A 4,310-nucleotide genomic window follows, 5' to 3' on the forward strand; every position below is an offset into this window, starting at 1 on the left:
AATAACACACTAGTGCCCAGATCTTGATTTCTAAATACCATTCTCTGCTAAAAGGAACCAAAACTCCTCGAAGAAACGGCTGATTCCAGAGCTCACACGGGAAATACACAAGATGAGTCTGGAGTGTCTTGGGCCAAAAAAAAAAAAAAAAAAAAAGCAAAGTGCCCAAAGAATAATGACAGCATATCAAAAGGACACAGACGCCAATTCGAAAGTGCTCCCACTTGGCCAAATCTGAGACAATGTCAACCTCACAATAAATGTGAAGAGGAAAGGATTATAACCCATTATAAAAACTGGGAACTCAAGAGTCTACACAGGTATAAATAAAAAAAAATAATAATAAATGCCCTCCCTTACAGTAAAAAACCAGCAATAAAACAATGATGGAATTTTTTAAGTTTCTTTATTTATTTTTGAGAGAGAGCGTGAGCAGGGGAGGGGCACAGAGAGAGAGAATATCCCGAGCAGGCTCTGTGCCGTCTGCACAGAGCCCGATGTGGGGCTCAGACTCATGAAACCGTGAGATCATGACCTGAGCGGAAACCGAGAGTCGGATGCTTCACTGACTAAGCCACCCAGGCGCCCCAGTGATGGAATTTTTTTTAAACACGCCGTCTGGCCAGCACAATAATAATTGATTCGGGGAAGGGTGATTAGTAGATGGCAAAACCAAGGGGTGAAAGTTTGAGGAAGAATCCTGGGGTGTTTTTGGAACCTCAAAGTATCTCTGCGGAGGACGCCTATCAAGTATCTTCATTACAAGTACCAAGTAACCTTAGTAACTTTGTAGGGGGCTCTGCCAGAGCGCCGCGATCAAGACTGACATCGCCAGTAACGGGCATCGACAGCGTGTGCCCCCGACGCGACGCTCTGAGAGGGTCACAGCCTTGCCTCTGTGGCGTCCCTGCCCAGAGCGCACGTCAGAATCTACGCAGCAGGAACGCGGCCTCCTGGAGGCCCTTTGCTAGTTACAAAAGAGCGTCCGGGGGTGCCGTACTTCCTCCCACTTCTGTGGGGACGTGCAGGCCTTTGATCGGCCCCCAACGCGAGGACCAGCACCCCGCAATGGGCAACACCACCGGGACTTGCTGCTGCGTAAGTACCTACCTACTTAGCGGAAGCACCGAAGACCGGTCTGCGCGTGCGCGCTCGCGCTTGCGCGCCTCGGAGGCAGAAACAGACACGTACTGATCACCGACTCCACCCCAGATGCTATTCTAGGCCAAGAGGACCGCGCGGCCAAGAGAGAATGGATCTCAGCTCTTGTGGCCTTCGCTTCTAGGGTGATGTAGCTCTCCACGAGCTGGGAACCTCCAAGTCCACTCAGAATGTATCGAGCCGTGGAGTTCTTTGAACAAGGAGAAAGAAGAGGAAAAAGAAGGAAACAAACAACTTCGGTATCATGCACTCTCATTTCATCCCGACCCAAACCCCTGGGGCTAATGTACCCATTCCTCAGATAAAGAAACTGACGCTACGAGAGGGGCCCGAATGCAGACAACTAATAAATGTAGGAACTACAGTCTGAACTCGGTTCTGCGGAGCCTCAAGCCTGGGCAGTGTAACTCTGTGGGTCCGGTGCAGGCACCTGGAGTCCGCCAGCCCGGGTCAGGGCCTCTCAGGGCAGGATAATTGTTTGTGGCGGAGGCTGTGCGTGCACCGTAAGCTGTTGAGCCGTGACCTCTACCCGCGAGAAGGCAGGAGCACCCCACAGGCAGGTATGACACCCAAAAGTGTCTCCCGACATGGCCAAGTGTCCCCTGGGAAACAAAGTCACCCCGGCCGAGAACCACTGGCCTGGGTTTAAATACTGACCCCGCAACTTAGTGGTCGTGTGACCTTGGATGAGCAACGTCACCTGTCTCTGCCTCAGTGTCCTCACCGGGAAGATGGACAGAAAACAGCACGTGAGGTTAGCGTGAGGACCAAACAGATTCAGGAAAGCGCTTGGCCGTCCACGTAAGGGCTCAGGACGCGGCTCTTTCTCCCGCTGCCCTCTGCCACCTCCCCTCCCCAAACGCGAAGCAGTGTTCAGAGCAGGTGCGCGGTGGAGGCTGGCTTACGGGTGGATATAGGACAGTGTCCGGTAACCAGCTAGTAGCAAATGGGCGAGGAGTCGTCTGATCCCGGCGTTAGCGCCTCTGCAGACTGGGGACGCCCTGACAGCCCTTCTCACCGCCGCAGCGAACACGAAAGCCTCCGTGGCCAGACTGCCTAAGGTCAAGTGCAGCTCAGCCAGTCAGGGGCTGTGTGACCCTGGGCTCGTTATTTAGCTTCCTGATGCCTTCCTTTCCTCGCCTGTAAAATGGGGGTGATGAAGGTCCTGCCCCGCCGGGGGGTGAGTGTGAATTAGCACGTGCGTGGTGCCCAGCGCAGGACGCAGCCCCGTAGCGCCTGCTGTCGTCGCCTATTCCCGTTCTCGGCGGGAACCACCCACAGGGCTCCAGCCGCACTGACCTCCTCGCTCTCCTCCCGGCTGCCGTGCGTGGCCCCGTTTCCAGACGTCCCTCTGCCAGGAGCACCCTTCGGCCTAGACCTTAGCCTCGCCCCGACCCTTCTTCTTCGTCTGGGCCTCTCTGCATTGGGCCTCTCCTTTTTTTTTTTTTTTTTTTTTTTTTTAGAGAGGGCGAGGGCGAGCCAGGGAGGGGAGCAGAGGGAGAGAGGATCCCAACCAGGCTCCATGCGGAGCCCAACGCGGGGCGGAGTCCGATGCGGGGCTCAGTTCCACTGTGTCCCTCCTACTGAAACACAAGTTCAAGACACCAGAGCGTTTGATCGGTGACTGGATTCCCAGGACAGTGCCCAGCACATAGTAGGTGGAAATAATCACAAGAAATGATTCGAGACACTTTGCAGAAGGGACTTTCAAAGTCCCCACATAACCCATTTTTCCTAACACACAAATGGTTTGAACTGGGACATAGAATGTTTGCCCCATGCGCGCACACACACACACACACAAACTTGCTTGCAACAACGGTTCCTTTCACATAGATTAGCTACCCTTTAGAGACTTCCAGACCAATAAGGGTCTCTCAAACTGCGTTCCCCGCCACTGTGGTCTCCAGAGAGAAGGGAATAAGGAATTGAGCCAAACGAGGACTCACAAGGTCAAAGACATCGGGAAGCAGGGCCGAATTCTCTCCTGCTTGGGGATCCACACTGCACAGAAAAGCCCTAAGAAGCCTTGTAGAGGAAACAGATACTGTAGCCGGGTTTTCTGAGCTTACTTCACCCGAGACCCCGTCCATGACATCTGCATCCTGGAAAACAATTTGGGAAACAGTGTGCTAGCATAGGGGTTTCAACTTACAGAAAGTACGGCCCAGAGAGGTTACTTGCCTCACCCAAGGTCACACAGCCACCTTCCGAATCCGAGAGCAGGGCACTTCCCGTGGCCCCCAGTGTTTCCCTAATGGTGCACGTAGCCTTCAGTTCACACGAGGTCAAAAATTGAACACAGACTGCAGATTCTGAATCCAGTTTGACTCAATCATACATGCAAATTAAGGTACCAAAGTGGACTTGGTTTCAATCTCACCGTTCCAGAAGTGTTCATTCAACAAATATTTATGAAGCATCATGTGCCAAGCACTGCACCTCGTGCAGCAAACAAGACGTGGTTGGGTTCAGCAGACCGGCAATAAAATTATCCCTAAAGAGACCAAAATGGATTGAACTGTCCTTGATAAGCCTGCTTCAAGGTAGGGACTTGTAAGAAATTACACATTCAGATTTCATTTGCTTCCGTGAACAATGCTCGCCTTTCGATCTATCAGTACGAACAGGCTCTCAACTGGAATGCTTCTGGAATAAAACGCTCCCCTTTTCTGTGCAGGCTGCAGAGAGGAACAAAAAGACTGGGATGCGTTGGGCTCTTTTTTGTTGTGGAATACTTCAGCCAATAGATTTTCCCATTTCAAGTTCATTCAGATATCATCCCTGGCTCCTACATTTTCGTGGAAACGCGTGCCCTCATTTCCCATCGTCTACAAGTGAAAATGTCTATTTAAAACAGAGGTTTGTTTTTTAAAGCATGTCCGCTCACACATTTCAAAGCCTTCCAGAAATGTTGATCAAGAGCCACGTAACTCTAAAACCCTGTAGGTTTGAGATTGAGAAAGATAAAGCTATTATTCTGCATGATCTTTTCAATGAACTGATATGCCAACATCTGCCTAGGAACCGGGAGAATTATTTCACGTTATTTTTAAAAAGAAGATTCCAAATGAGAAAACACTATTAGAATTTCAGGCTGAAGAAGTCCCTATCTGATGCCGTGGTACTGAAGCCAGCTTTCAGCACAG

General features: G+C 51.1%; 1 long non-coding RNA gene across 1 annotated transcript; it reads left to right on the forward strand.

Annotated features, from left to right (window-relative positions):
* The first annotated feature begins 805 nt into the window (after positions 1-805).
* Positions 806-1,532, forward strand: LOC122237783. The gene is made up of 2 exons (XR_006216429.1): positions 806-1,098; positions 1,213-1,532. It is a non-coding gene; the product is annotated as an uncharacterized LOC122237783 (long non-coding RNA).
* Positions 1,533-4,310: the final 2,778 nt, after the last annotated feature.

This window comes from Panthera tigris, chromosome B1 (assembly GCF_018350195.1).
Source record: "Panthera tigris isolate Pti1 chromosome B1, P.tigris_Pti1_mat1.1, whole genome shotgun sequence".
Lineage (NCBI taxonomy): Eukaryota > Metazoa > Chordata > Mammalia > Carnivora > Felidae > Panthera > Panthera tigris.